Source organism: Rhagoletis zephyria, unplaced genomic scaffold, assembly GCF_001687245.7.
Source record: "Rhagoletis zephyria isolate East Lansing unplaced genomic scaffold, Rhagoletis_zephyria_1.1 Rzeph_scaffold_00024, whole genome shotgun sequence".
In the NCBI taxonomy this organism is placed as follows: domain Eukaryota; kingdom Metazoa; phylum Arthropoda; class Insecta; order Diptera; family Tephritidae; genus Rhagoletis; species Rhagoletis zephyria.
In genome coordinates, this window is record NW_016157108.1 from 881,185 (window position 1) to 894,432 (window position 13,248).

The 13,248-nt window shown below is 36.1% G+C and overlaps 1 protein-coding gene across 9 annotated transcripts in view; it reads right to left on the reverse strand.

Annotated features, from left to right (window-relative positions):
- Window positions 1-6,325, reverse strand: part of LOC108362819 (uncharacterized) — a 150,180-nt gene extending 143,855 nt beyond the window's left edge. The window contains exons 1-2 of one of the 9 annotated variants that reach the window (XM_017616012.1): window positions 6,199-6,325; window positions 5,442-5,489 (exon numbers count right to left, since the gene is read on the reverse strand). The gene's annotated coding sequence lies outside the window, so the exon portion shown is untranslated. Of the gene's footprint in view, window positions 1-5,441 lie in introns of all 9 variants that reach the window. The other 8 variants (XM_017616000.1, XM_017615991.1, XM_017615975.1 and 5 more) reach the window with 8 other exon arrangements.
- Between the last annotated feature and the right edge of the window lie 6,923 nt (window positions 6,326-13,248).

Consider the following 13,248-nt stretch of genomic DNA (forward strand, 5'->3'; position numbering starts at 1 on the left):
GCAGCATATTCCAGTTTTGAACGCACAAACGCTGTATAGAGCATTTTAATAGTATAAGGATCGGTGAACTCTGAAGAGTGACGTCTAACAAATGCAAGCATGGCAAATGAGTCAGCAATAGTTTTATTTAAGTGAAGTGAACGTGAGTTTTGAGTCGAAATGTACTCCAAGGTCCTTAATCTCACTTAACGAGTCAAGTCAAATGTCACTTTATGGCATTTCCTTATGTTAAGGAAAAGCCGATTTTCAACACACCATGTATAAAGCCTGTCAAGCTGCGATTGAAGTTCAGCCGAGTCATTTATGCATCTAATTTCAGAATATATTTTCAAGTCATCTGCAAAACAGGAGAAAACTAGCATTTGAAAAACAGGAACTGATGCCATTAATAAATAGTACGAAAAATAGTGGGCCCAGGATGCTACCCTGTGGGACACCTGAGAGAGCAGAAAATGGCTTAGACGAAACGCCATCGATAACCACCGTGCTAGATCTCATGCGTAGGTAGGACNCTGCGATTGAAGTTCAGCCGAGTCATTTATGCATCTAATTTCAGAATATATTTTCAAGTCATCTGCAAAACAGGAGAAAACTAGCATTTGAAAAACAGGAACTGATGTCATTAATAAATAGTACGAAAAATAGTGGGCCCAGGATGCTACCCTGTGGGACACCTGAGAGAGCAGAAAATGGCTTAGACGAAACGCCATCGATAACCACCGCGCTAGACCTCATGTTTAATAATAATCCAATTTTTTTTCTATTTACACTTTAACTTACATATTTTTGTGTTTACACACTTTATTTTATTGATATTTTAAAACAATTTTTGTTCCGACACTCATGATAAAAACATAACAAGGTAAAAGCCATAGTGAAATAATTAGTCTGTTCCAATAGCAGTCCGGTTTACAGGATTAAGTCAGAACTTACAGGAAGTCGTTCCTATTAACATAAAACCTGAAGGTGGGAACACTTTTGAGAGAGTAACTGAGCAACTGTTCCTAGTCAGAAGTTACAGGATTTAGTCAGAAGTTTTCTTTCCTGTAAGTTCTCACTTGAGAGAGTAAAATTGTATTTTGACAGTTCCACAGGTTTTAGTCCGAAGTTCAAAGTAACAGACTAAAATTAATTGAGAGCGAGAGTAAAAGGAGAACAGATGCAGAAGTGCACGGGAACGCAAAAACATGTCATTTGGACAACACTGATTTGGCTGAAATTTTACTAACCAATTATTAAAATTTATACATATTCAAATATTTCGTTGTTTATTTCCATTTTTTTTTACAAATATAAGGTTCTTTGCTTACACCGTTTTCTGTTTTGTTTGTACATGCGAATCAGCTGATCGTTTGACACTTTTCATGAACTTACAGGAAAAAAACCCCGGACTAAATCCTGTAACTTCTGACTAGGAACAGTTGCTCAATTACTCTCTTAAAAGTGTTCCCACTTACAGGTTTTATGTCACGACTTCCTGTAAGTTCTGACTAAATCCTGTAAACCGGACTGCTATTGGAATAGACTATTTACCTTGTAATGTTTTTATCACGCCGACACTAGTTGCTCTTCGTACAAAATTTCCGACAAATACATAAAAATGACAGCTACGTCGGATCGCAGTGAAATCGTCGGATTCAGGCATACCAACATTTAGTCTGTTCCTTTGAACTTCGCACTAAAACCTGTGGAACTGTCAAACTACAATTTTACTCTCTCAAGTGAGAGTAAAGGAGAACAGATGCAGAAGTGCACTGGAACGCAAAAAGCACTATTTCCTGTAAAAACGTTTGTCGGCTTGTTTACATGTCATTGGTACAACACTGATTTGGCTGAAATATCACTAAATAATTATTAAAATCTATACATATTCAAATATTTCGTTGTTTACTTACATTTTTTAACAAATATAAGGTTCTTTACTTTCACCGCTTTCTGTTTTTGTTTGCACATGTAAATCTAAATCCTGTAACTTCTGACTAGGAACAGTTGCTCAGTTACTCTCTCAAAAGTGTTCCCACTTACAGGTTTTATGTCAATAGGAACGACTTCCTGTAAGTTCTGACTAAATCCTGTAAACCGGACTGCTATTGGAACAGACTAATTACGAATTTCGAAGATGTCCTCCCAATTTCGAAATCTCAATACGACAACGCGGATTTCAGCATACCAATTTTACGATTTGTAGCAAAATCAAATCTACGACAGATTACAGCATAGGGGTGTACGGCTTAAACGATTGTTTACGCACCTAGTATACAGACAGTCAACATCCCGCTGGAGCTTGTGCATATCACCTACATTAGCGATGGTGTGATATATCTTAAGATCATCAGCATATAACAGGTAATTGGCAAATGAAAAGCAATTGCCAATGCCATTAATGAATAATAGGAAGCGAAGTGGACCCAGAATGCTCCCTTGAGGGGCACCAGATGCAGCTGTGAAAGGAACCGACGAGACATTATCTAGCATGACAACACATTGTCTATTACACAGATAAGACTTAAACCAGTTAATAATACACGAAGGGTGGGTAAGTATATTATGGGACACTTTATAGAATGCTTTTGAAAAATCGGTATAAATTAAGTCGACCTGATGACCCTTTTGTAATCGTTCCCACGACAGTCGGGTCTACGTAACCGGAACGACCCAAATTTATATCTGGCCAAGGACTGTCACTCCAGCAACACTCCCCAAAATCTTGTTGGGGAATTTGTATGCTGTTACAACAACAACAACAACCCTTTTGTAAAGAAGAAATACAGTAGGTTCAAAGTAGTAGAACGTCCAGTCACGAACCCATGTTGATTAGGGCAAATAAGATGCTTAACAGAAAAATAGAGCTTATTCTTCATGATGCACTCAAAGAGTTTGGAGATAGTGGACAATTTCGATATGGGTCTATAGTTAGATATATCACTCTTGTTCAGGGACGTGAACCGAATGAAAAATTTGGTCGGTTCGGTTAAGCGGTTCGAACCGTTTTTGCACTTTTGGATTGGTTCGTCAAAGCGGTTTTTTTGGTCTTTGAACCGGGGTTTCGGTTCGGTTCAACGGTTCGAAAAACAAAAAAAAAATAACGCACAAGTTTAAGTGTCATGTGCCAAGTGCAACAGCGCGCAAGGTTAAGGGTCAAGTGTCTGTCAAATGAGATGGGTTGCCTTTACATTTGATATTGTCACATGGTAAACAAACATGGTAGGTTAACAAAAAGAAAAAAAGTGGGTACATTTATCTATTGAAAATTGGTTGAAATGAACCTTTAAACCTTTAGGAAAGTGGTTCGGTTTTCGGTTCGGATCAAACATTTGTGGAAAATTTCGGTTCGGTTAAGGGTTCAGTTAATTAATAGAAGAAAGCGGTTTTCCGGTTCAAAACCGGTTCACGTCCCTGCTCTTGTTACCATTTTTGAAGATAGGTGTGATTGTAGCTGATTTCCACGCATCAATGAAATGCAGATACAAGTGACTTATTAAAAATTAATTTTATAGGATAGACGAGGGCAGGGCAATTTTTGAATAAAACTGATGAAAGACCGTCAACATCCGTTTGCATCGATAGTTAAGTTGTTAAGTTGTCGTATACCATTCATTACATCATCAGTGAAGGGTTCAAGAGAGTCGAAGTTTATTGAAGAAAGGGAGTGAAATGAAGTGTTAACAGACAAATCTGTTTATCTTTAATAAAACATATAGAACGTCGTTTAATAATTTAGAGATGTAAGTAACTCAAAATTTACGTTTTTGGATATTTCATTATGCAATTAATAAGCCCGATAAATAGAATATGTTCAGTCTAACAGATAACCTAACTTCCCAAATATGGCGAAGATATGTGTATTTCCATGTTTTTTTTTTGTATACCATTTGTATGAAATGATAAAAGTTTAATGGCGTTCTCCCACAAAATTGAAATTTTGAAATACTTCGTTAAATTATTAAACGTGCGATATTACATTTGTAGCGGCAACACTGAAAGGCCGATAAGTTTTATCGGTTTGACTACAGTGTATGATCGCTAACTTATTCGTTGGTTGAAAAATTCAGTTGTACTTTTTGTCAGCTTCAAAGCATACAGCATAGGTCTAGTTTTTGTACTGCTTTTGAATTAAACTATTTAATAAATAAAGTAACTTGATTCAAACACTACAAAGTGGTGACCCCGTCGAAAGTAAAGATGCACACGGAAGGAGACGGAGAAATTTTCGTAGATGCTTCGAATTTGCAAATCGCTCGGGTGGCAATTAAACCGCCGCCATTTTGGAAGCCCGATGTTCGGCTATGGTTTCAGCAGGTTGAAGCCCAATTTATTCGCTCAAATATTACGACAGATGAGACTAAGTTTTATACGTTAGTCGCAGAAATTGATTCCTCAGTGCTAAAGCATGCAGCAGATATTATCCAAAGGCCTCCGGCAGGCAATAAGTACAACGCACTGAAGGAGCGCCTAATTAAGGAATTCAGCGAATCGAAGGAAGTACGTATGAAGCGTTTGCTGAGCGGTAACACAATAGATGGTAGGAAGCCGACAACTTTCCTTCGGGAATTGCGAGACTTGGCAGATGGTCACTTAGACGAGGCGGTGCTTAAGTCGCTGTGGCTGCGTCAACTTCCAAGGAACGTGCAACAAATTTTGGAAACTGTAACTGGAGAGCTGGACAGCTTAGCGGAGAAGGCAGACAATATTATGGCGGTCGCTGATGACTCTGGCATTAATGTTGTTAGTGGCGATGTAGGCGCAGTCGCATNACAGTGTATGATCGCTAACTTATTCGTTGGTTGAAAAATTCAGTTGTACTTTTTGTCAGCTTCAAAGCATACAGCATAGGTCTAGTTTTTGTACTGCTTTTGAATTAAACTATTTAATAAATAAAGTAACTTGATTCAAACACTACACATTCATCAAGTTTATCCAAGTAAACTTAACAAAGTTGAAAATGAAAACACAATAATAGTTGCGTTCCAGATGCTTCACGATATTCACGAAATTCACGATTTGCAGGAACAGCTGTTTTCTCCATTAATAAACCTTATGGGAGGTGGTCACCTGGAACGACTTCCTGTAAAAACCTGCAAATCGTGAAGCATCTGGAACGCAACTAATGCTTATTACGGTATCCGGCGGTATCCGATTCGCACTAGTTGCGTTCCCTAACTCGTAAGTTGCAAGAATTTACAGGAATTTACCAGAAAGCATTCCCGTACTCGGTTCTCTGGCTTCTTTTGCCTTTTGACAGTTTCACAGGTTTTAACCCAGAAAAGTTGGGGAACGCAACTACTGATTCAGAAAATGATTCATTATGTTATGACAGTGCGAATCGGATTAGATCCGTGTGGATGGCACGGTCGGATACGATAATAAGCATGACTACTTTTCTATTGTGTTAAAGAAACGTATTTTAACTGAGATTATTTTTCTTGGAATAGTCTACCTACCTTTTTTGCCATATAACTTTAACTTAATTGCTTGTTGCATCGACGTAACTGCAAGAAATATTGTGATAGCAAAGTTGTTGTAATGTTGGCAGTGAGTAAAGCAACAGCTGATGAATACTTCGTTAAGGTCTTCTCTACTGATATCTCCAGCGACACTTATTTGAATTGGTACTACCTATACCGTGGGAAATTTATTGGCCATTTTTCACAGTAATTTCAAACGCTTATGTTTATGAAGTCGTTTGGAAGCTATTAATAAGAATCGATTCCAACGGACACAGATAAACCAACCGGTGCAAGACCCTGTAAATTCCAAGCACTCAACGCGAACGCGACGAGTTACCAAACTGACCAACAAAGCGTTAGATCCGAACAGTGTCCACAACTATATATTACCTTACTACATGTACCATATACATGCATACATTGATGAGAATTCGATGAGTATTAAGTGTTTAAAGAAAAATTAACAATAATATGCGAATGTTTTAACTCATGAAAAGGCTCACATACACATGTATACACCCCTAAATCACTGTGCTGATTTTGGACGTAGCTTTTGTTATTGCTCTTGAATTGATGTATCCACAGCGCGCACGTCGTCTACTCAAGACTTTGGATATTTATAAATGGCAAAATTTTTATGTTGCAGAAGATACTGAGGACAAATATGCGTACTCATTAGCAGAGAAAAATTGCGGAGCGTCGTTAAATAAGTTCCTCCGAACTATGTAAGGTTAAAATTATAAACTATTACTTCTAATATTATTTTAGATAATCTCAAACTTTGTTCGATCGAATTTTTTAATAAAAATACACTAAATAAATTTCTGCAAATGCCTGTGCACCCACCGCACTACATTTTTTTCACCACAATGGATAACTCCACCACTTCAGTGCTACCAGATCTGTAGTAATAATACTCTGTTTCCAAATGGAGTAAACACAGACCTAGAAATGTATTTATCTTTCTGCATGTACAAGCCATTTACTTAGGGTTTACGCCTGACAATACTGTCATGCCAATAGCAATAAATGTACACCTTTTCACTAATTCACTTTAGCACTTTAGAACATATTTGGCATAAATGCAGTTTGGCTCCAAATCTCTAACTAGAAAACAAAATATTGGGATCGATAGAGATGATTAAGCTGAGTATAACGGTATACTTCTTTTTTTGAGGAAACTACAACAACAAGAATTGGCATACCTAAAGAATACCGACCCTTGAGCTAGAGAAAAAAGAAAACGTGGACGTGGTGAAGCCCTTTCTGCTGAGTTTAATGGTAAACTTTTTTTTTTGTGCAAATTGACAGGGGCGGCGCTAGGGGGGCTATACGTGGAATTTCCAACATTTTCAAAAGCTTATATTTTGAAAACTATTAAACCGATTTCCAAAATATGGACACAGTTGGAACGGAATTGAAAAACCTTTCATTCAATATTTACATCTACGTGTATAATGCAAACATATTTTGGGAAAAAGTAAAAAAACGAAATTATGGAAATTTTTTTACAAAAATGTATGTTTTTCGTAAAAAAAAATACGTAATTAACTATATTAACAAATATGTTTATCGGAAAGATCATAAAAATACCTTTAATTTGGCGTATAATTTTATATAGTTAGGTTTATATACAACTGCTAGCGGTGCAATAAAACAACTGTATTTATGTTATATGTTCTCTGCAAAAGGTGTTCAGCCCCTTTAATTTGCCAACACAGAAATAATAATTCTACATAGTGAGGGTTATACTGCCTAAGCGCGGCCGAAAGCCGCCTGGGCACAAAGGTGTTCTCTGCAAAAGTTGTTCGGCTCCTTTTCTATGGCAACACAGAAAGGAGAATTCTACGTAGTGAGGGTTAGAATTAGAAAGTAATTCTACACAAAAATACTGTGGATAGCGTAGCTTGATTAATTATCCATTTAATTCTACAACTCAATGTTATAACAAATAAGGTGATTAAAAAAAATGGTTTGTATATATTTCTTTAATTAATTCAATTTTTGTAAAAACTAAAGAGAGTGAGATTTTCTATCATATTTCAAATTAACGGTATTTTTGTGCTCTTTCTGATAAACATATCTGGTAATTTAGTTAATTACGTATTTTTTAAAGAAAAACATATTTTTATAAAAAAAAATTGCCATAATTTCGTTTTTTACCTTTTCTCGCAATGTGTATACATTAAATACATAGATATATATATCAAATGAAAGGCCCTTCAATCACCTTTCCAACCGTGCCCATACTTAGAAAATCTGTTCAAAAGTTTTCGAAATATAAGCTTATGAACGCTTAGCCCCCCCTATCGCCGCCCCTGTCAATTTGCACAAAAAAAAATATGCCGTTAAAATCCGAAAAAGGGGGCAGGCCACGTCCACTTTTTTTTCTCTAGCTTAAAGGTTAGTATTCTTTAGGTGTTCCCAAGAATTATCAAAAGTTAAAGCTCAAAATAAGCTATTTTTGAAATCAATATTTCTTAGAAACCAATTAATGGATTGTGAAAAATTTGATCTCATTCAATAGGAAATTTGATTCCCTTTAATTTGGTATACGTGCTTTATATATACGTTGTATAATTCTTACAAAAATTGAATTAATATAAAATAAGTATTAAAAAAAGCTTACAAAGCCTAAGTGCGGCCGACGCCGCCTACGCAGAAAGGTGTTCTCTGCAAAAGGTGTTCAGTGCCTTTTCTTCGCAACACAGAAAAAGAATTCTACTTTGTGAGAGTTATAATCCCGAAGTGCGGCCGAAGGCCACCTATGCAGAAAGGTGTTCTCTGCAAAAGGTGTTCAGTGCCTTTTCTGCGCAACACAGAAAGAGAATTCTACTTTGTGAGGGTTATAATCCCTAAGTGCGGCCGAAGGCCGCCTACGCCGAAAGGTGTCCTCTGTAAAAGGTGTTCTCTGCAAAATGTGTTTTTTTTATAATTATTTTACATATAGGTTGTTCACACTTGCTAGGTTATCAGGTTATCTGGTGAAAAATTATTATTCTGTAGTGTATTTTATTGTTGTAAAGTGAATAAAATAATAACCACATAACCAGATAACCTGATAACCAGGCAAGTGTGAACAACCTCATTAATTAAATTTTTGTAAGAACTATACAACATATATATAAAGTATGTATACCAAATTATCCATCCATTTGTTTTTAAGAAATCTTGGTTTCAAAAATAGCTTATTTTGAACTTTAACCTTTGATGATAGTTGTTGTTGTTGTAAGTATACCGTTATACTCGGCTCAATCATCTCTGTCGATCCCAATATTTTGTTTTCTAATTTGAGATTTGGTGCCAAACTGCACTTGTTCCACATATTTTTTCGAAGAGCGTTCATGCTATCGCATTTAGAAAATGTGCATTTACGCGAGCTCGAAATCGTATGCTTTTGACAAACAGCCGTGTTCCAGTGGCCTATTCAAATCCGGATCTATCACGATCAATTCTCACGGAAAAGATAATTTGCAAAAGACCCTACTGAAAAGACTAAAAGAAATTTTAAACAAAAACTTCAATACAAAAACTTGAATGGTTTAACCATAACCGCAAATTTGTTTGTGTACATATTCAGTTGTCGGTGCTGGCAATTAAAATCTCCTCAATTAATTAGGAAACAAAACAAACAGAATTGATCACAAATTGATCCAGATTTCTTTCAGCATCACTCCGATGTTGATTTTGCGTAACTTTTCTTTATCCAAATAATGTAAAATAATAAATGAAATCTCGATCAGCGACCACTGAAACGCAGCTAGCAACTGTATACGCGAAAAAGCAATGTTGCCACGTTTTCTCATTAAACCATGTTCGAAACGTTGGAAATTTTTAAGATCACAGGGTTGCTTTTAGCATTTAGATTCTTACCGCTGAAATGGAGTTTCATTTAGGTGACGAATTTGGTATGGATAAATGTACATTTAGGGCCGGTTACTCAATGTCCGGTTAACACTAATCTGCGGTTAAACATCGTTATCGTCGTATTCGACTCCGTGCATACAACAGGGAGTCGATAACGTCGATAACTATGTTTAACCGGAGATTAGTGTTAACCAGACATTGAGTAACCGGTCCTTAGAGTAGCAGTTAGAGCTAAATNCGACAACGGAAACACTTTGAAAACGAGTTTTGGAATTGTGGGCTGAAGGCTGTTCACACCGGCTGTTAGTGTTTTCGTTTCATTTCATTTCTTACATCCTCGCATTGCAGTTTTGCTACACAAAAACAAAACCAAAGTGCTTTTCCCACATGTTCTTTTCATTAGGCCGTGGTTATGCCACCAATTTTAATTGGCAATCAAAAGAGACAAATTTCGGTGATTGGTGAGAAGTGGTTAAGCTCTGTTTGCTGATTGGCGAGCACAGGGTTGCTTCTTAATAAATGCCTTTTTCAATTTCATACAATTTCGCACACAATGGCAGCACTGAAGTAAAAATGCAACTAAAAACGCATCAAAATTTAACTCAGAAAATGAAAAATGGAAGAACAACTTAATATTTTTTCTTTCTTTAATATTTAATTTGGGTGGGGTTTAGTACTGCTCACAACTATTTCGGGCTATTCCGTCCAAATGGGTGGCCCGAACCAAAAAAAATTTCACACACTTGTAGTCAAGGGTCCCCGCAATATTTTAACACTCACTTTTAAATTTTGGTCAGTAATTTATTTACAAATTGGGTTTGAAATATGCCCTTTTTTGTAAAATTCGGAAATTAGCGTACATTTATCACTCCTATTCTGCTTAAATTAGCCACTTCACCAATATATTTTTGTATTCCCCTTAACTTTACNGAGTAGCAGTTAGAGCTAAATCATGATTCAATAATACAAGGTTAGATAATTATTGACAGCTGCGGTTTGACACTCCCTTACAAAAGGTTGCATTTACGAAGGACGGAGAAAGGGGAAGAATGAAATATCTTGGTGCGAAAATGGTAGTAGAACAGTACGCAAAGTAGGCAATTAGTAGTGAAACTCCTTTTGTAAATTCTAATGTATTTGCAGGAAATCTGGCATTTTAAACGAAATGTTGAACGTAATATTGATATATCTACGTGAATTACGTAATTTATATGCTATTTAGCCGTATAAAAACTGCAAAATGACTCAAAATTAAAATAAGACTACTATGAGATTGATGCAAACATCCAATGCTTATGTTTTCATCAGTTAAATATGCTTCATATGCATATACAATTAAACATATTGCACAAAAGCTTATACTTTTATTTCACCCGAAGCTACACTGTTTCCATGTAAATTTGCAAAGAAGCAACACGGTGCCACTGCTAAGGGAGCGGTGCGAGAGAGACAACTGTCAGTTTATCGAACCTTGTATTATTGAATCATGGAGCTAAATGTGCTTTTACGCGTAATGGGCTGTTTTCGCTTATACCATGTTCTGACCGACAACGGAAACACTTTGAAAACGAGTTTTGGAATTGTGGGCTGAAGGCTGTTCACACCGGCTGTTAGTGTTTTCGTTTCATTTCATTTCTTACATCCTCGCATTGCAGTTTTGCTACACAAAAACAAAACCAAAGTGCTTTTCCCACATGTTCTTTTCATTAGGCCGTGGTTATGCCACCAATTTTAATTGGCAATCAAAAGAGACAAATTTCGGTGATTGGTGAGAAGTGGTTAAGCTCTGTTTGCTGATTGGCGAGCACAAAGTTGCTTCTTAATAAATGCCTTTTTCAATTTCATACAATTTCGCACACAATGGCAGCACTGAACTAAAAATGCAACTAAAAACGCATCAAAATTTAACTCAGAAAATGAAAAATGGAAGAACAACTTAATATTTTTTCTTTCTTTAATATTTAATTTGGGTGGGGTTTAGTACTGCTCACAACTATTTCGGGCTATTCCGTCCAAATGGGTGGCCCGAACCAAAAAAAATTTCACACACTTGTAGTCAAGGGTCCCCGCAATATTTTAACACTCACTTTTAAATTTTGGTCAGTAATTTATTTACAAATTGGGTTTGAAATATGCCCTTTTTTGTAAAATTCGGAAATTAGCGTACATTTATCACTCCTATTCTGCTTAAATTAGCCACTTCACCAATATATTTTTGTATTCCCCTTAACTTTACACTTTACTTGATTTGTTATAACTTGCTTTACGACTTTAATATTAACCAATTCATCACAATTCATTAAATAAATACACCTTCAAAATCACACGTCTGACTTTGGTTGCATATGCAAATTAAATGGCGGAGTTCAGCTGTCAAACTCCAAAATATGCAAAAGAATGAGAGACAAAAGAAGATAGAATATAACCCAGTAAGCATTAAAAATATAAACCTTTTCATGGAAAATATTTTTTTACTGTCCCCGTGGCTTAATTGGGGTGTTGGGTATGGTTATATTTCGAAGTATAACGGTGAATTTCATTTTGTACGCGAAATTGATACGGAATTGTTTATACGCATATTTTCTTGGTTTTTTTAAATTAAAATGGCTGGTAAGTAATTATCGTTTATCATAATTGCCCCCAACTGTAACTCTTATATTTCTAGATGAACGTCCACTCTGTTCGTTTTGTTTCGTAATTAAAGTTCTGAACACATTGAAAACGACGAGCTACCGACCACAGCTTCCAATTTGTCATCTTTATTATCTAAGCGCTTTGTCGATGGCGACATGATTTCTTTGAACGCGGCAGCGACATCATGAATTTGTATGAGTTTGACATAAAAGAAGAGGAAGAACCTTATCTGTCGCCAGAAAAATAGAAATAGATCTAATCTGGCCACAACCACAGCCGTCGCGTAGCCCGGTCGTCGCCAAAATAATTATCTACATAAGAGTACGTGTTAAAATAATTTGACAGCTGTGGTTTGTAGCTCGTCGTTTTCATTGTGTTCGGGCTATAAGTGAGGAAATTTTAATTGACAGCATCGACAAATGAATATAAAGACAAACAAATTTTCGGGTGGCCCGATCCAAAAAAAATTTCACACACTTGTAGTCAAGGGTCCACGCAATATTTTAACACTCACTTTTGTAAATTTTGGTCACTAATTTATTTACAAATTGGGTTTGAAATATGCCCTTTTTTGTAAAATTCGGAAATTAGCGTACATTTATCACTCCTATTCTGCTTAAATTAGCCACTTCACCAATATATTTTTGTATTCCCCTTAACTTTACACTTTACTTGATTTGTTATAACTTGCTTTACGACTTTAATATTAACCAATTCATCACAATTCATTAAATAAATACACCTTCAAAATCACACGTCTGACTTTGGTTGCATATGCAAATTAAATGGCGGAGTTCAGCTGTCAAACTCCAAAATATGCAAAAGAATGAGAGACAAAAGAAGATAGAATATAACCCAGTAAGCATTAAAAATATAAACCTTTTCATGGAAAATATTTTTTTACTGTCCCCGTGGCTTAATTGGGGTGTTGGGTATGGTTATATTTCGAAGTATAACGGTGAATTTCATTTTGTACGCGAAATTGATACGGAATTGTTTATACGCATATTTTCTTGGTTTTTTTAAATTAAAATGGCTGGTAAGTAATTATCGTTTATCATAATTGCCCCCAACTGTAACTCTTATATTTCTAGATGAACGTCCACTCTGTTCGTTTTGTTTCGTAATTAAAGTTCTGAACACATTGAAAACGACGAGCTACCGACCACAGCTTCCAATTTGTCATCTTTATTATCTAAGCGCTTTGTCGATGGCGACATGATTTCTTTGAACGCGGCAGCGACATCATGAATTTGTATGAGTTTGACATAAAAGAAGAGGAAGAACCTTATCTGTCGCC